Source organism: Prionailurus viverrinus, chromosome F2 (genome assembly GCF_022837055.1).
Source record: "Prionailurus viverrinus isolate Anna chromosome F2, UM_Priviv_1.0, whole genome shotgun sequence".
Classification (NCBI taxonomy): domain Eukaryota; kingdom Metazoa; phylum Chordata; class Mammalia; order Carnivora; family Felidae; genus Prionailurus; species Prionailurus viverrinus.
The window spans coordinates 81942353-81965216 of record NC_062578.1 but is presented as its reverse complement, the minus strand read 5'-3'; the positions used below and the strand labels follow the sequence as shown (position 1 = coordinate 81965216).

Genomic DNA, 22864 nt, shown 5'->3' with positions numbered 1-22864 from the left:
GTGGCCCAGGGCCCCGGTGCTTAGCTTGCCTTCTCTGCTGCACTGAAGTGATCCGTGTGTGTGTGTGTGTGTGTGTGTGTGTGTGTTTATCTTGCACACGTGGCTGAGAGCCCCTGGGGCATAGGGACCTCAGTCTTGGTCACCCTTGCATCTTGGGTGCCTAGCCCAGAGTCTGGAGTGGTGTGGGTGCCCAGCAGCCTGCGATGAGAGAGTGGACTGGTGACACAGGGCAGCAAAGAGTGCATGGTGAGAAATGCAGTCATGGCTGGGCGTGTGTTCAAGACGAGGGGAAGCTAGAGGCAAGGAGGCCAGCTTACCTTTCGGTTACCTTCCAGTTGGGGAGAGAAGACTCGTACTGGACCAAGCACACCCTGGGCCCTTAACGACAAGGATGGATGTGTGCTGCAGGGTCCCAGAGAAAGGGGGGGGGGGTCTTCCCGGGGTCTCAGAGAAGGGAGGGGTCTTTCTGGGGTCCCAGAGAAGGGGGGTCTTCCCGGGGTCCCAGAGAAGGGGGAGGTCTTCCCAGGGTCCCAGAGAAGGGGGGGTCTTCCCGGGGTCCCAGAGAAGGGGGAGTCTTCCCGGGGTCCCGGGGGGGGGGTCTTCCCAGGGTCCCAGAGAAGAGAGGAGTCTTCCCAGGGTCCCAGAGAAGGGAGGAGTCTTCCCGGGGTCCCAGAGAAGGGGGGGTCTTCCCGGGGTCCCAGAGAAGGGGGGTCTTCCCGGGGTCCCAGAGAAGGGAGGGGTCTTCCCGGGGTCCCAGAGAAGGGAGGGGTCTTTCCGGGGGTGCAGAGAAGGGGGGCTTCGCAGGTCATGGGCTTTGAGCCGGCCAGGCAGCATGGTGATGTTTGCTCGGCCAGAAAGGGTGGGTGGGTGTCGTGGGGGTTTAACACTAGTCGTACCTGCCGTGGTCACGTGGTGCTCTGGGGCCCAGGCTCTGGTCCTCAGCTGTTTAGGCTCCATAGCTCAGTCCATTTCCACAGTGAGCCCGGGACAGGGCCTCTTATGTTTTCATAGTACAGATGAAGAAACTGAGGCACAGGGAAGGAGACTTGCCCCAAGTCCCTTAACTGTGAAGTCCTAAGGTACCACCCATCCAGCCTGGGACACCGATGCTTCCAAGGTTTGGGCACCTTGTTGTTACTCCTGTTTGGGGTGTGAACAGCTGGGCCAGGCCGAGGCCTGATTGACTGATTGATTTACTTACTTACTTACTTACTTACTTACTCAACTTACACTCTGTGTGTGTGGTCAGTGGATCCGTCCTGACTGCCGTGTGTGTGCAAGTGGAGCTAGGTGTGCGGCTCAGGGCAGCTGGAGTCGATGCTGTTTGTCAGAATCCGGTTTGGGTGGCGACAGTCAGGACGGACTCGCTGGTAATCTGAAGCTGGGCGTCTTGTTGGACTCCGGTTCTGCGCCCCCGGCTGCCCCGCGCTGCCTGTCTCCTGAGCCCACCCCGGGCCCGTGCCGCAGCCTGGGTGACAGAGCAGACAGACCAAAGGGACGGGGTGGGGGCCCTCCTGCACGGCCAAACGTCTGGTGGCTCAGCATTGGTGCCGGCCTGTGCTTCTGCGCCCTGCCGTGAGCAGCCTGATCCCGCTTGGGTGTGCGGAGGCAGGTGACGAGAGTTACTGTACCTGTTGCCAGGTGACGGCCTGGGGCCCAGGGAGGGCTCCTCCTGCACCCGAGCTGGGCCTCCGTGGCAGATGCAGCCGGCCTGCCCCCCGACCCCCCACCCACGGGAGCCGCACCTCTGAATGCCCGTCTGTGGCCCGGGCCTGGAGCCGGTGGCTGCGGGTAGCTGTTTGTTGAAGAAGTGAGGTTGGTTGTGACAGAGCCGGCTGGAACCTGCGGTCAGCGCTCCTGTGGAGCCAGGGAACCTCTCCTAGGAAGGGAGTTAGTTGTCTTGGCCCACATCCCGGTGGAGAAAACAGGACTCACCAACGAGCTGAACCCGGTGCCTTGCAGGTGCCTGAGCCAGCTGAGCAACGGGGACAGTGGTGTCTCCCGGGGGCCCTTGGTTCCGTGCGTTCCCTGCAGCCCAGGGCTGCCCTCTGCAGCCTGTTACAGCTACGGGATTGTCCCCGTCAGCCCGAAACCCTAGTAAGGGCTGGGACAGGTGTGAAGTAAAGGAAAGGTGATTCCACACTTGGCTTCAAACCCAAACCACGCTGGGTGGAGCCCTTCCCCGCTTGTAGGTCCGCCCCAGGCTTGGGGAAGCCTCGTCAGGACTCGACCCAGTTTGGGGGGCTGCAGGTGTCCTTACAGGTGTGCTGGGCCGGTGCCTGAATGCACAGGATCTCTGGCAGGGCCCCTCCCACGGTCTCTGCTCAGGGCTGCCATCTGAGATGTGGAACACTCTTCAGGGAGTTTCGAAGGCTGGGTCTTGCACAGAGGCTCAGGGTACGTGGTGAGCAGCTGGGGGCCACCCCGACGGCTTTCCTGGTGTCCTCAAGGATGCTGCCGTGCATATGTCACCGAGTGAGGTCACAGCGAGTGGTCAGCGAGGGTGTAGAGAGGGCCCCCGCTCTGCGTGTGGCTGTGGGTGGGGCTGGAGGGTCTGGGTACATACCTGGGAAGGGGTCCTGGGTGTTGGTGAGGCCTCAGCTGACTCTTGAAAGCTGAGCGTCATCCGGGCTCGGGGGCGGGAAGGAGGCTGCAGGCAGCAGGAGACACGAGGGAAGGCATAAAGGCATGCAGGTCTCCCACAGGCCAGCCCGGCTGAGGATCGCTGGGGGAACTAGGCTGGGGGGCGGGGCAGGGGTCTGGGCCAGATGGCACCCAGGGCTGGTGGTGGGAGGCTGCCGGGGGCAGTGGGAGGTCCAGGCCTGTGGGCCCCGTGGCTCAGTATCATGTGGCTGGGTCCGTGGTGGTGTAACAGTGCCGCAGATCCCCTCGGTGGAGGGATCACGGGCCGGGGACCGGGATGGCGGGGTGCTCGCGGGGCTCCTGCTTTGGGAGAGCAGAGCCTGGTCGTCACGCTGACCCCATGAGCCCCCAGCCCGGAGCTCTGGCCCGGTAAACCTTTACTGTTTTCTTTAATGGATCGACGGGAAATGGTCTTATTTTCTGTCTCTGATGTCCCCTGAGAGGGGACTGGGACCAGCCCTGACTGAGTTAGCATCCTGCTACGGAAACAGTGAGGCCCTGCAGATGTGGCAGCCCAGGGTCTTAGTTGTAGCGTGCTGACTGATGTCCTCATTAGCGTGTCCCCGAGCTGGCCCTTTGTGGTCCTGCAGCCATCCGGGCAGCGGGGGCCGTCGCAGGGGCGGACACTGAAGCCCTGGGGTGGGGGAGGGGTGCCCAGGGTGCGGGAAGGGGGGTGCTGTGGGGCTGAGGGAATGCCCCCCTTCTGAGTGACCTCGGGCTGGACCCCCCCCTTCGGAGGGCCGGCTCTGCTGGACGGGGAAGGTGAGGTGTGGGTCGTTTTCGAGTTGGATTAGCAGGAATGCGGGGGGACCGACCGTAGTCACCCCTGATTATTGACCTCTGGTGTCTGCCTGGCCCCTGCTGGGTTCCTTGTGTTCCTCAGATCAGGAGACTTCCCCGGGCTGGGTGGCTCATCCACAGGCACAGGCCCATAAGGGACCCGTCTGGTCATCCCTGAGCTGCCCCGTCTGCCCCGCATTCTTGTCCCACCACTTGGGGGCTGGAAGGCGCCTCCGCCCTGAAGGATGCCCTGTGAGTTAGTGGCCGTGTTAATGGTGCCGTGATTATGTTATACAGACTTAATCCTGGGCCCCTCTCCCATTTGGAGCTGCCATCAGGCTCCTTCTAAAGGAGAGCTTGGCAAAGGTCTGAGGGCTTTAGGGAATCCAGGTACCAAAGTGCAAACTAGCACCTGGGGACTGGAGGCCGAGGCGGACCAGTGAGGCTGGATGGAAGGGGGTGGGGGGGATGGAATGAGCTCATTGGTGGCTGGTGGCTGGCTCTCCTCGACCCACGGAAAGATGTCCTGTCACTGAGTCGGCATTCTCAGGGCTTTGGGGCCTGGTGCCACGCTTCGGCACCCACCTGTTCACATGTGTCCTCCTGTCCCCCGGGGCAGACCCTGGGTGTGGTCTGAGGGGTGCAGACTGGGCCCGCAGAGGACACTGGGGCTGTACGGTGGCTGTGACGGAGGAGGGGGGATGGCCTCTGGGGAAGATGGCGGGGGGGGGGAAGACAGGCACCCTGAGGGACAGTGGGGGCATTAAGGTGCTGGAGAGAGGAAGCACGGAGGAGATGGGTGCACCCGCGGCCACCTTTGGCTGCCTTCCACTGGGATCCATAATCCATCCCAGCCAAGTCTTTGGAAGGGGGCATGTTTTTGAACCAGCAGCCCGGAATCAGTCTTCCCCCACATTAGACACACTCAGCACAACAGCCCCCTTCCCGGGCTGGGCTCCTGCTCCGCACCGGCTTTTAGCAGCTGTGCTGACCAGGAGTCGAGGAGTCGGACTCATTACTCAGGTCTGACCTCCTTCCCCTGCTGCGTCACCCACAGCGAGGGTGCTAATGAGTGTGGGCCGGTGGTGGGGGCAGAGCCCCGTCTCCTCCTTCCTGGTCCCGGGTCCAGAGAGTCTGCAGCCTCCAGCCGGGGCTCCTCGCTCGTTGCTCATGCTGTGGCTGTCCTTGCCGAGGCGTGGTGCTGCCCCTCTCCTGCGGGCAGCACTTGGGGGGTGCTCGCACGGTAGGGCCGCCTCCCTCCCTCGGCTTTGCAGCTCCTCGCCGTCTGACCTGATCACCTTTCCGGCCTTCGGTCAGCCTGCCCGGCCGACTTCTTGGCCTCCCGAGCCAGATGTCAGCTCTGCTGTCTGTCTGTCTGTCTGGAACAGCTGGTGCCAGCCCTGCCGGGTGGTCCCCTCCAGGTGAAGGCTGGGTTGAGTTCTGCTGTCTGGAAGCCTGCCCCGTCTGTGGGGCCTGCTTGAGTCCTTCGGGAGGGCAGGGCACACAGAGTCTCACCTGGCTGGTTCCTCGCTGCCCGTGGTGTCGGGCTCCCCGTACGCTCCCCTGGGTCACCGGTGGCCCCAGGCGGGGATTGGCACATAGTAGGCGCTCGATAGACACTTGTGCAAGCACCAGCTAGCAGTTGGAAAGGGCTGTTACCCTCTGCTGGGCCCCTGGTGCACCTGGGGTCACCCCCACATCTCCAGTGGGTGGGAAGCTGTGAGGGACACTGAGAGCATGGGTGGGCCAGCCCTGAGCAGGTTACTCACGTGTGCCGTGTGAACTCCTCACAGCAAGAGGAGAGGGCTGCTTGGAGCTGGAGCCAGGGTGGGGCGGGGTGGGGGAGGGGTGCCTCCCAGCTCCCTGCTTCCCAGGACAGGGGTGAGTCGGCTGCCAAGGACCTTTGGCAGGTGGGTGATGTGTGCACAGTGCCGCGGGGGCCCTGAGGAGCGCCTCAGGCTGTGAGCTGAGTGCATGGTGGGTGGTCTTTGTGTCACTGATGGGAGCAGGGCAGTGGGCAGGTCCCTTCTCTTGGACTGCGAGAGGGGACTTCGTTCTCCCAAGGCCGGAAGCAAGCTCGGCAGAGCTGGGAGTGGAAGCCCGCGTGTCGGCCGTGGAATCTGGGGTCTGTCTTTCGCCGGCTGCCCCGTGGCACTGTGGAGCCTGGAGTGTGGAGAGCTGCTAGGCCAGCAGGTTTGACATCGCTCACTGGGACCGGGCATGGGGGCTCTAGTCACCCCTGCCCTGTGCGCCCCCTCCCGTTACCCGGAACAGCTCTGGATTCATGTGTCACCTGTACTTTCCAGTACCGTGCGTCCGAAGGAGGGATTCTGTCACCGGGGGCAGTTGTGAACCTGGTTCGGCATTCATGGTACACGCGAGGAGCAGAGGCCAGAGCTGCCTGCCCCTGTGGCTCCAGCCGTGCCCGGCCTCCTGGTCTGACAGCACGTTGGGGCAGACCACCTGCTACCTCTGTGCCTCTGGCCACCTGCAGGAGGTTGTGGAGGCCATCGTGGGAGAGGGGCCCCACGGGCAGCACGGAGGAGGGCCAGGTTGGCGGGGGTGAGGTCAGACAGACGGGTGTAGGCGCGGATGTGATTGGGCGGGTGGGGGTCCTAAGGATACAGGCTGCCTCTCGCCGCCGTAGGTAACAGCATCCCCCAGGCGATTCCCCAGGGATCGGCGGGACGGGCTCGGTGCCGTCAGAGACCCAGGCTGACTGAACAGCCACTGTTGAGAATGTAGCCTTCCCGCCACAGGGAAAGAACTCTGGGGCTCTGGTCCTGGGAACTAAACGCTTGGCTCAGAAGGGAGCTGGGTTGCTTTTGTTCCCAACTCGTTGTCCGGAAGGACTCCGGTGGCTCTGCCTCAGGGGGCCGGGGACAGTGGTGCCGCCCTGCTTCCCGAGGGAGGGAACCAGACTTGGTGGCTAGCTCTGCTGATGCTCACACCGCCTGGCCAGGCGACTTTGTGCATTTGGAAGACCACCCTTCTCTCCTGGGCTTCCTCCCTCTTCCTCCTGGGGGGTCCCCTGTGCACAGAGAGCTTGGGCCCTGTCTAGTCCCACATTCCAGGAGGCAGGTGCTCAGGAAACCAGCTCAGATTGAATATGGCCCCTGCTCTGTCCACTCAGTGACTCCGGGCACAGGGATGGACAGCCTGGTGCCTTTTTTCTGTTACGTGTTTAATTTCGTGACAATGGTACACTCACATGTCTCTGTGAGAAAGAATTCTGAGCCATCCTGTGGACCCTTCCCCGCGGTGATGTCTTGCAAAGCCGTCGTGTGCTGTCACACCCAGGATTGCAGTTCAAGCACAGGCTGTTTTCCTTTCTGCCGCTGAGAGGACCCCTCCGGTGTGGCTCTTTTACAGCCACGCCCATCTTCCTGCCCTGCACCCCCCCCCCCCCAACTCCTGGGACCGGCCAATCCGCCCTTCTTGCTCCAGTGTCACGTCAAGAGTGTCACCTAAACGGAGTCCCGTATGGCATGTTTCCTCTGGGGACTGGCTCTGTCCCTTGGCATAGCTCCCTGGAGATTTCCCAAGGTTGCCACACGTGTCAGTAGTCTGTTTCTTTTCGTGACTGAGTCCTGCTCTGCAGTGTGGATGCACCGCAGGGAACCCTTCCCGTGCCCTCGCATTTCTGCACTTCGAACGGTTTATGTGGTCCGCGAGCACGCACGCAGCCCAGAGTTCCAAGTGCCCCCATGGCAGCCGGCCCCGTCCTCCGCTCCACAGGTGACACTGTTCCTGGTTTCTGATACACGCTGCCCGGTCTATGAATATCAGTATCAGCCAAACATTTTTCCTTTGTGTCTCGCGAGTCGTGTGCTGACAAGTCTGTGCGCCTTGGTGTTTGTTTCCTTCTTCTAAACAGAATGTCCTGGAGACCTTTCTATATTAACACAGAGGGCTTCTCTTTTTCCTTTTGAACACAGCTACAGGGTGTTTCCAGCACGGATGTGCCAGAATCAACTCGGTAGTCCTTTGTTGGTGCCAACGTAGGTGCTTTCCGGTCCTCGCGTGTTGCGGAAGGAACAGCCTTCGTCCCTGTTTAAGGACAGTGTGTGTGCAGGGCAGGTGCCCTGCAGTGCCGACTCTGGCCCAGAGAGACATGCTTTTTGGGTGATGAGGCACACTGCCAACCCGCCTTCCCGAGCGCAGTGTGTTTTGTGCCCCGGGAAGGCCGAGAGGCGCCCGACTGCCCCCGCGCTCTCCGTGCTGGCAGTGAGCAAGCTTCAGATAGGGACGCGTCTGGATTCCCTTTATTAGGAATAAGTGTGCTATCTTTTTATACATCAAAGAGTCATTTGTATTTTGTGCACTTTGTCTCTTTGTTCATTTTTACAAAGCGTGTTGTTGATCTTTTTCCTATAGCCTATGGAAATTAGCTCTTTGAGTGTCAGATGCATTAGGTCACTTGCCTTCTCTGGTTATTGTTTCTCTTTCGCCATCTAGAAGCTCTTCTGTGGTTCAGTTCATCAACCTTTATATCGTGGCTTTGGATTTCGAGTACAGTTAACAAGGGCTGCTTTTCGCGTTTACAAAGCAATGCAGTCTTCTCCTAGTGTTCGCTGTTTTATTTTTAAAGTTTCCATCCGTGTGTCTGTTACGGTGTGTGGTGTGAGGTACGAGTCCGACTAGCCTTTTCCAGATGCTTCAGCAGGAGTCCCATCCAGATGGTCATACCCTGCCAGTTTTAGGTTCTAGCTTAGTCATGCCCTGAATTCCCATCTCTGTTTAGGTTTTTCTTAAAGGTGTGTTTTTTCCTAACGGCGAGAACACTCAGCGCGAAGCCTGCTGTCCTAAACACAGGTGTACGAAGCGTGTTGCTGACCAGAGGCACGGTGTCGTAGAGCCCATCTCTCGGCCGAACTCGTCTCGCTCGACCGAAGCTTTGTGTCCGTTGATTAGCAGCTCCCGGTTTCCCCCTCCGCTCAGTCCCGGCCGCCGTGCCCCTGACTCCGTGAATTTGGCTCGTTCAGATGCGTCATGTCATGCCGTCGTGCGGTGTTTGTCCTGTGACTGGCCGATGGCACTGAGCACAGCGTCCTCACGGCTCATCTGTGCTGGCGCGTGTTACAGACCTTCCTTCTTTCTCGAGGCTGAATAACATTCCATGGTATGGAGGTGCCGTTTCTCTGTGGATGGGTGTGGAGGTGGTTTCTGTATCGGCCCCTGTGAACGGTGCTGCCGTGAGCACGGGAGTGCTACCCTCTCTTTGCGACATCCTGATTTCAGTTCTTTTGGGTAAATACGGAGATGTGGGGTTGCTGGGTCATTTGGTAGTTCTAGTTTTATTCTTTTGAGGAAGCTCCGCGCTGTTTTGCACAGTGGCCGTGCCGTTTTGCATTAACTGTGTGTACAGGTTGCGATTTCTCTACATCCTCCCCAATGCTTGTTAGCTTTTGGTTTTTTGATGGTCATCCTGATGGATGCGAAGTAGTATCTCATACTGGTTTTGACTTCCATTTCCCTGGTAGTTAGTGGTGTTGAGCATTCTTTCACATATTTGTTGGCCATTTGTATGTCTTTTTGGAGAAATGTCTGTTCAAGTCCTCAGCCCGTTTTATAATTGAGTTATGCTATTATCTTTTACTGTTGAGCTGTAGCATTTCCTCGTATGGTTTGGAGATTAGCCCCTCATCAGATCTCTGGCTTGCACACGTCGTATTCCTTGGGTGTCTTCTCACTCTGTTGATGGTTTGCTTGGCTCTGCAGACGCCTCTTAGTTTGACGAAGTGACATTTCTCTGTTTTTGTCGTCTTGTGCTCCATGAAGCCGTTGCCAAGACCGATGTCATGAAGCTTCCCCCTAGGCTTTCTTCTAGGAGTTTTACAGTTTGGGTCTTATAAACCTTTGCATTTTTAATTTTGAGTTGGTTTTGTGCACGGTGTAAGATGGGCTCCAGTTTCATCTTTGCATGTGTGGCTTCAGTGCTCCCAGCACCTTTTGTTGAAGGGACTGTCCTTTCCCTGCCGTGTGTTCTTGGCACGCGTGTCGAGGGTCAGTTGGCTGTGTGGGCTTATTCCTGGGCTCTGTTGTGTTGGTCCGTATGTCTGTCTGTATGCTAGTTGCTACTGTTCAAACTTCTGTGGTTTTGTGATGTATTTTGAAGTCCAGGCGTGTGTTGTCTCCCAACTTTTTGCTCTTTGTTGAGTCGACGGTGTTTGCTTTCTGCGAGCTGTTCCCTTGTCCGCGTGTGCAGATGTAGATGCTGCTTCAGTTACTGATGCCTTACTGTGTGTTTTCACATCTCTGACAACACAGTGCTCGTCTGTCCTAATGGTGGGGGGCGTTTTCTAGATTGTCTTCACGTGGACTTTGAATTAGCTTGTCTGTTTGCCCAGCCCGTCCACCAAACACGCGTGCACACACTCAGAACCCCCAAACCAGCTTGGTTTCAGGTTGGACTTGTGGTGAAGCTGTAAGTTGACTCGGGAGAGTGACGTCTCTGTGATCCTGAGACTTCCGCTCGAGCTGTGGCTTATCTTCCCACTCGTTTTGGTCCCCTTTTGCGTTCTTCTTCAGCGTCGCCGCGCTTTCTTTGCAGGAAGTTTTGGCCTTTTTACCGCGAGGAGCCTTTTCCGTGCTGTCCTCTGTCTGCGTGAGCGTGTGCGAATCCTGTCGGTATCTGCATAAAACTCGGTCCCTGCCACCTCGCTGGGCCCTCCTGTGGTTTAGTGTGGTTACCGTGGGTTCTCAGGTGTCCAGGCAGAGCAGGCGGTGCTGTGTACCCCTCCCTCTCCAGTCTCGTCCCTGGGTTCTGCCTGTTACCAGTCGTGGGGGCCGGTTCCCGCACTGTTACCGTGACTAACTGCGGTTGTCATGGGCGCCTGGTGGGCGTGGCTTTTGGAGTAAGGTACAAATGTGTCACGAGCCCAGGAAGAGCCTGTCCTTTCTCTTGTGTTTTTTTCTTTTGAAGCAAAAATCACCGTTGAGATTGGTCAGTTCCCTTTCTGAAGATCACGTGTGGGACAATCGCAGCACTTCTCTCCTCGGATACGTAAACGTGAGACCTCATACTGGTGGCGTCGCCGAGGGTGGCGCCTCTTGACCCGGTGGACGTGCCTCGCGTGGTCTGATACGTAATGCGCGACAGGGCCGCCCGGTGCTTCTGCTTTCGTTTACTTCAGCGTCCGTGTGCTGCTTGTTACGAGTAAGGTGGATCCGCGCCTTCTTCGGGGTTTGGTACCAGTGCTGCGCTTGCTTCGTGAAGGTCACTTAGGAATCTTCGGTGTTCTCAGGGCACCTCGGGGACTCAGGCCGTTAAGCCTCCAAGTCTTGATTTCGGCTCAGCTCGTGATCTCACGGTTCGTGGGGTCGGGCCCCATGTTGGGCTCTGCACTGATGGCACGGAGACTGCTTGGGATTCTCTCTTTCCCTCTCGCCCCCCCTCAAAGTAAATAAATAAACATTGAAAAGAGAAAAAAAAAGAAATCTTGTGTGTTCTCAAGAATAGTTTGATAGCATTGAATTACATGGTCTTTTCACTTTTTATTATTTTTATTTTGAACGACGAGGTCTTTACGGGGCAAGTAGAGTTCCCCTGTGAAGCTTGTGGGGGAGGGGGCTGGGGCTTTTTTGTTAGTTTGTTTTGTTTCCGTTTTAGGAAAGAGAGTTCTTTTTTAAGTTTTCTCTGTTGGGGTCAGTCTTCTAAATCACGCACATTTTCCCAGAAAAATATCAGTCTCATCCAGGCCGCCAGATTAATTCACGTAGACTCGAGGAAAATGGTCTCTGATGAGTCTTTGAATTTTCTTGGTCTCTGGGGCTATTTCCCTCCCGTTTGCTCCCACCGCTGCTTGGTTGGGTTAGCTGCTACACTTGGCAGCCGTTGAACACAGTGGGGGGTGGGCTCACTGTCGCCCTGCACGGTCAGAAATGTGTGTGTAGCCTGCGCCTCCCCAGAAGCTTGGCCAGTGATGGCCGCCTGCTGGCTGGAAGCCTTCCTGAAGTCCGGACACCCCTTGTTCAAGGGCCGACCGTAGTGATTCTTTTATCACTCTCACTGTTCTTCACAGATTCGGCTTTAAGATGTTCTCGTTGAGTTCATTTTTCTGCTTCTCTGCCTTGTAACTCATCGCTTTTCGCTTACAGTTAACTTCCTTTGCTTTTTTTCAGGTTGTCCGTTTTCTTCGGTGTTTGATTTGTATGCTTGATTCATTTGTTTATGTTCTTTTCCAAAAAGCGTTTCGTGTGGAAGAGCTTTTTCTTAAGTTCCGATCAAATATGTTTTCTGCATCATCACTGCTGGAAGCTCTGTGATTTTGGCTTATATTATCCTGTTTGGTCGAAGGATCGTTCAGGAGCAAGGTTTAAAATTTCCAAGTGACGTGCCTTTTGAGTCATTGGTTTTGTCATTAACGAAAGTTTTAGTTGCATTTTGATCAGGGAATACGGACTGTTCCCTTTTGGACTTTCTGGGTTTTATGCAGTTTTCCTTGTGGCCTTAATGTGGAGTCTGTTTTTGTCACTGTGTCACAGGTGCTCGGAAAGAGGCTCTGTTTTCGAACCTGGATGTATGGAGGCTGATGTGTGTACCAGTCAGTTACACAGCCTCAGCCGTATCATTTGGGTCACACGTCCCCTTGGTTCCTGTGCGCTGGCTCTGCCGTGGACCAAGGCGAGTGAATCGTGGTCTCTGCCGTCGGCACATTTCTGTCTCTTTCTCCTTGTCTCTCCTGTGAATGTTGGCTGCTGTGTGGCGTGGGGCACGGCTATTTAAAACTATTTTATTTTTATTCTCAGTTGCACCTGTTAGTATCATGAAGTGCCCTTCTCCGTCCCATTTCTGTGTTGCCTGCGTTCGGGTCGTGACAAATGGTGCTTCTGCTAGTTTGCATTTGTTGGTATGCCTTTGCACATCCTTTTATTCCTGACCCTTTTGAAGGACCTCAGATGTGTCTCTTATGTGCCACATGAAGTTGGATTTGGCTGTGTGATCCGATCTGAGAATCTTTTTTTTTTTTTTTTTTAATTTCACTGGAGAAGGTAAACTAACATACAGTATAGTTCGTAGATCAATTATATTTAAGTTCTCATGTTCGGTGTGTGTGTGTGTGTGTGTGTGTGTGTGTGTGTGTTTGACGTCTTCTACTCTCTGGTGGGTTTTCCTTCTCTCTTTATTTTTTGAAGTCTGTATGGTTCTGACATTTAGGCAGAGCCTGTATCTGCCGTAAGGGTTTTCTTTGTTTTGCTGCCTCATGTAATGCCATTAGCGCTCTGTGTGTGGGGACCGCCTTATTAAGTACCTTCTGTGTCAAGCAGAATATTATCTCCTCCTGTCTTCGTCCCCCCCGACCCTTCAACCCTGTGGAGCCACCCTAAGCCATGAAACTTGGGAGTGTGTTATGGCAGAAAGGGACTTTGCAGTTGTAATTAAGGTTGTGGTCCCTAAAAGGAAGAGTTGATCTTGGATTATCTGGGTAGGCTCAAAGTGATTCCTTGAGCCCTTAAAAGCAGAGGACTTTGTACAGGGAGAAGTGAGAGAGTCTGAGAGTGAGAAGGACTTGTGGTGCAGGGCCGGGGGGGGGGGGGGCCTCTGGCCCAGGGTTGACCAGTTGACCGCAGCCCTGTGGCCGCACGGACCCGTGTTCAGCCAGGGGTCTCAGCCGCCTCCCAGAGCCGCAGGCGGCCGGGTGAACTCCTGACCTGCAGACACTGAGACCGCGGCTCTGTCTGGTCTGCCGTCAAGTCCGCGGTCCTCGCTCGACGGCAGCGAGGAACAAGTACCCCTTCCGCGAGTCGTGGCTGTGATGATGCGCCTTGTTACTTTCTTCTCCTCACTCGGGTGCGGTCAGCACAGTTGGTTCCCTTCCTCAGCTCTACCTTCCTGCCATTATTACTTGTACCTTGTCACGAAAGCGTCGGCAGTCCGTCCGTCCTCTGCCTCGGAGCTCTTCCTGCCCAGGCGAGGACCTGGTTCGCCCACGTCCCTTCCCGTCCCCTTCCTCCTCCATCCCCTCTCCACACTCACCTGTGTGGTTTGCCTTCTGTCTGTCTCTCCAGCCCCATGTCTGTCTGTCTTGCACCTACGGGGAAGCTTGCTTGGTGCTCCCCACCCTTCTCATCATGCTCTCGTTGGGCCCCCCGAAGGCGCCGCGTGCATGTTGAAGGGACCCTCTGTCCTCTGCACGTCCTGTAGAGGCCCCTCCTTGGTCTCCTCCCTCGGAGGGCGCCCGGGCCTGCCCAGCTTGTTTTCTTCCTGAGGCTGTCACGTCTTTCTTTTGTCCTCAGCGGGTCACCTCTCTTGTCTTTGTCCTTTGTGACCCTTGTCTTTGTTTTCTGGGCCAAGACTCTCTCTCTCTCTTTCTGAGTCAGTTCTTGCAACTCTGCTTGTGGACTTCCCACATAGGGACAAGTGCTTGTGACTCTGCAGTTCAGGGCTTTGCTCTGCTTCGTGTGGGGTGTGTGGGTGTCCCTCACCTCTCCGCAGGTGTCCCTGCTCTATTCTTTGTCCCTCACCCCGCCTCGTAGTGTATCAATGCTGGGCAATTCTTTCACTGGTCTTTTTAAAAAAGTTTTAAAATCTTTTTTTTTATTCTAGTAAAATATACATAACATAAAATTTGCCATTATAATCATTTTTTTTTTGAAAGTGAACTCTGCAGCCAGTGTAGGGCTTGAACTCATGACCCTGAGATCAAGAGCCCGCCAGGCGCCACCCACTCCAACCACTTTTAAGTGTATCATTCTGTGGCATTCGATGCATTTATAAGCTTGTGCAGCCACGACCACCGTCCACCTCTAGAACTCTCCTCTTCCCAAACTGAAGCTCTGTCCCCGTTGCACACCAGCTCCCGTCGCCCCACCAGCCCGTGCCTCCATTGTTCTGCTTCCTGTCTCAGAACCCGAGGCCCCCGGGGACCTCCTCCTGGTGAAGTCACGCAGCCTTTGTCCTTTGGTGTCTGGCTGTTTGCATTTAGCACCGTGTCTTCCAGGTTCACCTGTGCTGGAGGGTCGGGATTTCCTTCCTTTTCAAGGCTGAGCAGTAGCGCGGTGGAGGGACCACATCTGTCCACCCGTCGTCCACAGACACTTGAGTTTCTTCCGTGTTCTGGCCGCCGCCAACGTGGTTTCCGTCCCTTCCTTCGATTCCTTTAGGTATCTGCCCACACGTGGCGCTGCTGGGTCACGTGGGAATGCTGTCATTTTGCACACCCACCGGGAGTGCATGCGGTTCCCTTTCTGCACATCCTCTCCAACTCTTGTTGCTTCCTGGGTTGTTCTGACAGTAGCCGTCCTTCTGAGTGTGAGGTGGCACCTCGCTGTGGCCGTGGCCTGCGTTTCTCTGACACACGATGCCGAGCGTGGGTCCGCGTCACACGTCTTCTCTGAGGGAATGTCTGTGCGGGGCCCTTTGCCCGTTTGTAACAGGACTGGCCCTTCTGTTGTTGAGTTTTAGGAAGTTTCTTTATATGCTCAGTATCAATCCCTTATCAGACGTGCCTGGCAAACGTTTGTCCCCGGTCTGTGGGTTGCCTCTTCACGTTGCTGATCGTGTGCTTTGATGCACAAGAGTCTTTAATTTTGACGGCGTCTGATTCATCTTTTTTTTTCTTCTTCTTCTTTTTCCTGTGCTTTTGGTGCCAGACTGAACAGCCACGGCCACGTCCAGCGCCACGAAACTGCTGCTCTGTTTCTCTCTTGAGTTTTAGACTTCGGCTCCCATGTTTGATCTTTTTTTGCGCTAATTTTGTGTACGGGGTTAGGTAAGTGTCCAGCTTCGTTTTGCTGCGTGCAGATGTCCAGTTTCCCAGCCGTGTGCTGAAGGGACTGGTCTTCCCTGGTGAGTGGTCCTGGACCCTGGTTGGAATCACCCGACTGCATACGTGAGGGTCTGTTTCTGGCCTCTCTGGTCTTTGCCGCTGGTCTGTGTGTCCGTCTTTATGCCGACATTTATGCCGACATCACAGTTTTGATGACCGTAGCTTTGTAGTAAGTTTTAAAATCAGGAAGTATGAGGCCTCCAACTCTGTTCTTTTTCAGTATTGTTTTGGCTCTTGGGACTTTATTATTCATTTTGGAACAATTGTTTTTTTTTCCCTGGATCAGTCCTCGTAAGACTCTCCCTGCCCCCTTCTCAGAGAGGTGGGGCAGGGGGTGCCTAGAGGGGAGCAGCCTGTGCCCGCAGGCCACCCATCTGGGCACTTCTCCCCATAGTCACGGCTGCTGTGCTGACATAGCCTGACCGGCCTCTCGGGCTGCCTCTGACATCCCTCCTTGCCTGGCTCTGTTCTCAGTGACTCAGGGTTAGTCTGTGGTGTTCAGGGAACGTGAGGTCCTTCAGAGACCTGCCCCTGTGCTGCTCCCCCCCTCCCCCGCCACTCTGATTCCCTGCACTTCCTCCTGTGAGGACTCTGCTCAGCTCACCTGCTCTGTGTGTGTGTTGTAGGGCTGCAAATTGTAGTCATTTCTTACTTCCTCTGAATACGAAGTGTTCAGTTAGTTTTAAGGTTTTTGTTTGATTACCTTTTGGTGGGGGGAGGGTCATTCTCCTCACCATCGTAATGTGATTTCTGGGAGGAAATAGGAAAAACTATGCTCAGTTCATTTCCTTGTATTCAGTGATCCAGACTGTGGGAAGGAAAACAGGTCGGTGTGGTTCCCGTGCCTGTTCCGGTGCTGGCACGTAGGACTCATCCACACCCCGGCCCCCTTCTGCCATGACAGAAGGGCCACCAGCCCTGCAGGGCTGAGCTCCAGGCTGGAGAGGCTGGCCCTGTGGGGGCTCGGAGCTGAGTGGGCCTGTTGCGGTCAGCACCGTGGACAGCTCCAGGGTGTCCCTGTGGGAGCCTCGGAAGTGGGGGTGCCTCCGTCCCGGGCAGCCCCTCCTGCCCACAGGGATGCCTCCTCCCTGCAGACCCCTGACCCCAGGGGCAAGTGGCTGGAGGTGCAGGTCTGTGCTGGTGTCAGAGCCACTGGCCTGGCACTCGGTACGAGCAGCTGGGGCGTGCAGTCAGGGGAGGGCTGTGGGGTATTGCTGGGGGCTGGGGGTGAGGGAAAGCTCTCCTTTCACCGGGAGACCCCTCTTGGGTGGGTCTGTGTTTTCAGTGCCGTGGTGAAGAGTGTGGGCTTAGGGGTCCTGGCCTGTGCCTGCTGCCTGCCACCCTGGGCGAGTGGTGGCACCCCTCTGTGATTTAACTCTACAAGAGGGGAGCCCCTCTCCCCCCGCCATCTTCCCTGATATCCTGTTGCAGCCGTTGCCCCCTCCAGCAGCATGGGTCTCTGCTCTTCAGCTGGCGCCCTGCTGAAGTTCCTCCCGTCAAAACAACAGACAGAGTGCCACCAGCCTCCCATCCCTGCTGCAGGCGAGGAGGGGTGCTCGTGGCCTGGGCGGTGGCCCTGGGGCTGGTGGCTCATGGGAGGACAGGACACCGCAGTGGGGGTGATGGCAGGTGGCAGTGCCGGGGGTGTTTCCTGGCGGTCCTGCTGCTGTGGGGCTGCTCCTGCTGGGACAGTGTGATGGGACAGCGGGATTGGAGGTGAAGCTAGACACATATGGTGTTGATGGTGCTGGTGGTGGTGACGGTGCCTGCTGGGAGAAGGCCCCGTCCCACGTCTCCCCTGCTCCCCCTACACAGGGCTTCCTCACTGTGCCCCCAGCGCCCTGCGTCCTCCCTCCCTGAGGGGGAAGGTGCTCCGGGCACGGGGTCGTACAGGGGGTGCCGTCACGAGTGAGGTTTATGTGTGCCCTTGCCCCCTTTCCCTGTGACCGGTGGACTCAGCCCCTCCGCGCCTGGTCCCACACAGAGGGGTCCTGGGGCTGTGCTGTCCTGCCGGCAAGCTCTTGCTGGTGCCTTGGCTGTCCTTCCCTCACTGGCCTCTGTGCGGAGAGCTGGGGTGTGACGCCCCGGAATGGCTTGAGCTGCAGCCTGACGGTCTGGTCCGATGGCGGAGGCCCAGTGGGGTGGGGCCAACACAGGCCTTGGCAGGACAGGGACCTGGGTCTGGATCCTGCCTCGGCCTCTGATGGGGCTTCCTGGGCAAGTTCTTGTTCTCTCCGAGCCTCAGTTTCCCAGCTGTGAAGTATGACAGTTAAGGTTCCCTTGCCGTGGGTCCGAGGGTTAGATGGTGACCGGTCCAGCTGTGCCCAAGCCCGGCCCCCGCTCCAACCCTGCCCCCACTGCCTGCCCCCGCCCCCGTCAGAAGTCTCTGGGCCTCGTGCAGCTGTGTGGATGGCTCCGCCCCCACCCCTGTGACTCAGGCTGCCTCCTTGCTCCTTTGCTGCCACCATCCTGGGCGAGGGCTCCGCTGGTGGAGCAGGCAGCTGGGCGGTGGGCTGGCCTCCCGTGGCCTTCCCAGAGAGGGGAGCGAGGGCTGGGGCGGGGGCGGCGCGGCAGGTGGAGACAGAGAAGGGCGTGCTCGGCTGGTGGCCTGACCGCCCCTTGGTGCCGTCAGCCATTCTGTTGCTCTGCGGCCCGTTCTGGGCGCCGTTCCGCGAGGTGCCTGGGGTGGCTGGCTGGCATTCTGCGTGACGCGGAGTCCACGTTGCTATAACAACGCTCCGAGGCGCGCCATCGCAGCTCCCCCAGCTGGCCTCCTCTGCCTCTGGCTCTGTGGTGCACACGGGCGCACATGTGCGTGGGGCCGAGCATTTGGCCTGGGCGTGTGTGTGTGGGGGGGGGGGCAGAAATCGGTCAGGGGGATGGTGGCCTGAGACTGGGTGAGAGCATGAACTGGGGCTCTTTGACTCCGGGTCTCTGCGCCCAGATGCACCTTAGAGAGGTGAGGGTGTGTGCCCAGGTCCCCCGTGGGAGGGGACTCGCTCTGGCCCTCAGCCAACTCTCCTGCGGAAGGAAACAAGAACATCAGTAGTCACGATTCCCCGACACCTCTTTTGCCGTGTCCTCCCCTTGGGGAGGGGTTCTGGGTTCTGGCCGGCCGGCCTGAGGCGGCAGCATCCGTGGGAGCCAGCAGCCACCCCCTGGCCACACACACGGGCCCACCTTGGCAGACAGACGGCTGGGGGACCCGCTTCTGCCCAGTTGCCTGGTGGTCTGGGGCAAGTTCTACCCCCTGGGCCTCCACCAAGGTTCTCCTGTGGCCAGGACCTGGGTGATGGCTGGGCCTGCCTCGTGGGAATGAGTCAGGTGGTAACGTCTGGGAAGGTCCTGTCGGGCCTGTCGCATCAAGGTGGTCGTGTCCACGCTCTTACTGTCAGGAAAGCCACGTGGAGGAAAAGAAGGAAAGCGCCAGCCCTCAGTCTCCCTGCCTCTGCTCCCCTGACACTGCCGCCAGCCCCGAGCCCTGCGTACGCCCTGACCTCCGCCACGGGTGCCCCCGCTCCTGTTTGGAGGCCGCATCGGGTGTGGGAAGGAGAAGGCGCGGGGACCTGGGCCTGGCCACCAGTTGGCTCCCTTGGTGCCTCATGGCCCCGGCCCCCGGCTACGGGAGGGAATAACTCGTCTGCAGACATTTACGGAGTGGGCCAGGTGCCGGTGATGCAGCAGTGGCTGAGATGGGGCACCGGCCGTGGGCCGCTCACCGTGTGGCCCAGCCACTTGCCGCTGGTGACCAAATCGGGGGTCAGCCTGGGCTCAGCCTGGGCCAGGCCGTGGCCTGGGTGGGGACCAGGTGTCCCCAGTGAACGTCTTTCCCAGGGAGCAGAGATGAACAACACGGGGTGGGCCATTTGCAGAGGTTCGCACTATGTCGAACCACATATTGGCTGCTCCAGGTCCTTGCTGCCCGGGGCAGCTCCTGGGGCACCGGGCAGCCTGTGCCCAGTGCTGGAGTGCCAGGGGTCCCTCAGCCAGCACAAGGACTCGAGCTCGCCGCTCTGGCCCCTGGGACGCATCCGTGACCAAGGCTGACACGTGCCGTGGCCCGGATGTCTGCGCGTACCGCCGCCCTCCAGCCCCTGAAACCGTCCTGTCCTCCCCGTCGTCCTGCCCTGTTGCCCAGCCCAGGAGCACTGATGTGTGTGCCTGGTTAAGTGAGGGCATTCGTTTTATTTCTCCTGAAAATAAGAAGCGACGTGTGCCTGGCAGAGAACTCGGAAAGCCCGAGCAGCTCACACCCTGGGTGCTGGGACCCAAGCGGGGTTCATGTGCCCACGGCTTCCCCTGACCTGCCACTCAGCCGCAGAGCTCCGAGCAGTTCTGTGACCGCCTAGACGTATGATTTGCCCTCCTGCAGGGCACCTGTTTAGCGCGTGCGCTTCAGCGGCTGTAACACACTCGTGGGTTGTGGTTGCCGGACGCTTTCACCCCTGCAGATGGAAACCCCCGGCCCACAGAAGTCACTCCCGTTCCTGTCTCTCATCCACCTGCCAGCCCCTGGTTTGTGTCTGTCCGCATAGACTCGTCTGTCCTGGACATTTCGTAGAAGTGGGATCTGCCCTCGCGTGGCTCTCCGTGGCGTTCACAGCTGTCCCGCTTCATCTGCCAGGGTGGCGGTCTCAGCAGGTTCATCCGACTCTTCCACGCGGCTGCCTTGACCGTGACGGAGCTGACGGACGACGACGCTCTCAGCTCTCCTGTGCTGGGTGTGGTGAGTTTTGAGGGCTGTGTCCGCCCGTGAAACCGCCACCGCCGCCATGGTCAACGTTCCCGCCCACCGGCAGGTCCCCCCGCACCAGACGCGAGCGCTGCCTGTTCTAGAATTTCACATTCGTGGTGTCGTACCACGTGAACTCTCCGTGGTCTGGCTTCCCGTGTGTGACGCGATGTCCCCGGGTGTCCTGTGTCTGCAGGCCCACCATCTTCTGGAGGGCAGGTGCGGGTTTGTCTCTTCCCCCCTGGGGACACCGACCCACCCGCCTGTGGTGTCCCCCAGTCTTGTTTCTCGAGTGGCTGGGCCGTGCACGTTTCTTCTTTGGGTTATCTGCACACATCCTGGCCGGTTTTCATCACCCTCGAATGTGTTTAAAGATCAGTTTGTAGGGGTGCCTGACGTGTGAACGTGAGCAGCCTCTGTCCCGTTGTGGTGCGGGTCTTTCTAGTGTTGCTGCCTTTTAATCTCGCCGCTGTTGCATTTTGATTTACAGAATCTTTTTTAAATTTAATACGCTGCCAAATGTGTTTTCTTGTGTGTGTGCGTGTGTGTGTGTGTGTTTAACGTTACTTTTGTATTTCTGAGATGTGTCTTTTGGGTTGCTTTAATCTTTTATTTATTTTTATTTTTTATTTTATTATTATTTTTTTATTTTAGAGAACGAGCGAGTGCAGGGGAGGGGCAGAGGGAGAGAGACAGAGCGAGCATCTCCATCTCGAGCAGGCACAGAGCCCAACGTGGGGCTTGATCCCCAGACCGTGGGATCATGACCTGAGCCAAAACCAAGAGTCAGATGCTCAACCATCTGAGCCACCCAGGTGCCCCTAATATTCTATATTTAATACGTTTTTAAAATCTTGGGGTGCCTGGGTGGCTCAGGCGGTTGAGCGTCCGACTTTGGCTCAGGTCACGATCTCATGGTTCGTGAGTTTGAGCCCCGCTTTGGACTCCGTGCAGACAGCTCAGAGCCTGGAGCTGCTTCCGATTCTGTGTCTCCCCTGCTCATGCCCTCTCTCTCTCTCTCTCTCTCTCTCTCTCAAAATAAATAAACATTAAAAAAATTCTTTTAAATCCTCAACCCTTTAGTCCTTCTGGATTGGCTTTGTTTAGGTTTTAGATGAGGAACCAGTTGGCTTGGTGTCTTCTGGATCTCCTGTGCTCACTGGTGTGTCAAGAACGGGTAAGGGAGGACACTGTGGCCTGGTGGGGGGAGGGGTGAGCTCCGGGAGGGGAGGGCCCCTTCCTTGGCGCCTGTGTGAACTCCGGTGAGCATCCGTCCCTCCGTCCCTCCGTCCCTCCGTCCCTCCGTCCCTCCGTCCCTCTGTCCCTCTGTCCCTCCATCCCTCCATCCCCCCATCCCTCCATCCCCCCATCTCTCCATCCCTCCGTGTGCCTGGAGTCCTCGCTGAGGAAGGCGGTCGGGCAGGGCCCCTGCGGGTGGCTGTGAGCTCAGCAGTCACTTCTCCTCGACCCTGGTCTGCGGCTGCGCCCCTGCCCAGCCTGGGTCCTGACGGGGCTGCCTGAAGCTGCTGCTTCCCCAGGGCAGGTGGACTGTCAGCCGGAGTGTCCGCTGGTGGGTTTGTGCGTTCCTCATTTGCAACCTGCGGGTGGCAGGGCCTCTGGTCCTCAACTTGTCCTGTCCCTGCACCTTCCCCAGGGCTCAGGTCTCCCTGTGAGGGATGGCAGGGACGGGCGCTCCTTGTGGCCCCGGTGGCTGAGCCTGTCCCGCTGTCCCGCACTCACTCCTGGGCGGCTCTGCGGGATGCGGAGTGCACACAGCGGGGACAGGAGCGGCTCTATCCTGTCACAAGGCTGGCGAGTGACACGTGGGGACCTGGGCCTGGGGCTGTCCTGTAAAGAGGGAGCTGGTCACCAGCCTCCCGCCTGGGGTCCCCCCTCCTCCCTTCTTCCGTCCACACGTTGTTCTTCCTTTGCTGTGGCCTGGGCCTGGGCTTGGTAGGGACCGAGCCGTGTCTCCCGTGTGGGACCCCCGGTGTGGGGGCTGGGGGTGGAAGCAGGCTCCTGCTTTTGGGGCCGTGCCGCGAGCACCGTGACATGAGCCGGTGGGTGCGATGGTGTTTTCCGTGTGAATGATCTGATGTGTTCACTCCAGGATCAGGGCTGTGAGACACTGTGCCCCGTGCGCCGTCACAGATTGGTGGGGGCGGGGACTCGGCCGGAGACGCATCATGGACTGCCCGGCGGGTGGCTCTGTGGCTGGTTGCTACCAGGCCTGCCTGGCAGATGCTGAGGAGAGAGGAAGCTGGTGCCCGCCCCAGGGCCTGTGCTGCCTGGGTGCCCACCCCCTCCCCTCCACCTGCCCACCCCCTCCCCCTCCTCCTGCCCACCCCCCTCCACCTGCCCCCTCCCCCGCCCATCTCCCCCTCCACCTTCCCCTCCTCCTCCCCCCTCCCCTTCCTCCTGCCCACCCCCCTCCCCCTGCCCACCTCCCCCTCCACTTGCCAACCCCCGTCTACCTTCCCCTCCCCTCCCTTCTCCCTCTCCCCCTGCCCACCCCCCCATCTGCTCCCTCCCCTCTACCTGCCCCTTCCCCCTTTCCTCTCCCCTTCCACCTGTCCCCTCCCCCTGCCCACCTTCCTCTTTCCCCAGGTGGGGATGTCTTATGCAGGGGCCTAGAGGCAAGGAGGGACGGGCCTGCTGCTGCCCACACTGCCTTGCTCTGTGGTGATCCTGACCTGTCCCTGCCCCCCACAGGCACAGGGTGGGCAGCAGCTGGGAGGTCACCCATGTTGTCACGGGGCCCCGGATGCGGAGTGCACCGTGGGTGCCCGGCGGCCCCGAGAGATGTCTTGGAGCACGGAGAATGGGGCCCGGTGTGCCGTGGCCCCAGGCGTGCTGTCCTCTGGCAACGCCACCCAGGTGGGGGGGCCACCGCTGGGCAGGCCCTGGAGGCGAGGTGTTCCCGGGTCGCGCCTTGTGT

General features: G+C 58.3%; 1 protein-coding gene across 19 annotated transcripts in view; it reads left to right on the top strand.

The window, feature by feature from the left end:
* Positions 1-22864, top strand: part of TSNARE1 (t-SNARE domain containing 1) — a 104192-nt gene that overhangs the window by 1572 nt on the left and 79756 nt on the right. Inside the window, exon 1 of one of the 19 annotated variants that reach the window (XM_047842103.1) lies at positions 19823-19920. The exons of the other annotated variants lie outside the window; for them this stretch is intronic. The gene's annotated coding sequence lies outside the window, so the exon portion shown is untranslated. Of the gene's footprint in view, positions 1-19822; positions 19921-22864 lie in introns of those variants that run through there. 19 annotated transcript variants of the gene reach the window in all.